The following is a 475-nucleotide window of genomic DNA, read 5'->3' on the forward strand; positions in this document are numbered from 1 at the left end:
AGCGCCCATTGGTGGATTCGGCGGTGGACTAGGAGGAGGAAGCATTGGTGGCTTTGGTGGAGGATCCTTTGATGGACTTGGCGGGCCGGTTGGTGGATTAGGCGCCGATGGCCTGGGAGGAGCGGGGCCAGTCGGCGGTGTGAGCGTGGGATCCTTCGCTGGAAACGGCGTCGGCTTCAGCGGCGGGTCCTTCGGCGGGTCCTTCGGCGGGGCAGGCGCAGGCGGAGCTTCTCTTGGCATTGGATCCTTGGGAGGTGGATCGTTCGCCAGACGCTTTGGGGGATCCTCCTTCTAGAGCTCCCGGGGTGTCTTCAGAGCATGCTAGCAGCTGCTCCCTGAGGCAGGAGTGCCCTGGCTGTCTGCGCCGACGGCCACTTGTTGTTACGGATGAAATTCTATATTTTGTATTTGTTCAAATACACTCTAGAAATACTTAAAATGCGTGTATAATTTCACCTCGTATTTTCTATTTCAC

At 57.3% G+C, this 475-nt stretch overlaps 1 pseudogene; it reads left to right on the top strand.

Moving 5' to 3' along the window:
* Positions 1-437, top strand: part of LOC119591049 — a 35115-nt pseudogene extending 34678 nt beyond the window's left edge.
* Positions 438-475: the final 38 nt, after the last annotated feature.

This window comes from Penaeus monodon, chromosome 28 (genome assembly GCF_015228065.2).
Source record: "Penaeus monodon isolate SGIC_2016 chromosome 28, NSTDA_Pmon_1, whole genome shotgun sequence".
NCBI lineage: Eukaryota > Metazoa > Arthropoda > Malacostraca > Decapoda > Penaeidae > Penaeus > Penaeus monodon.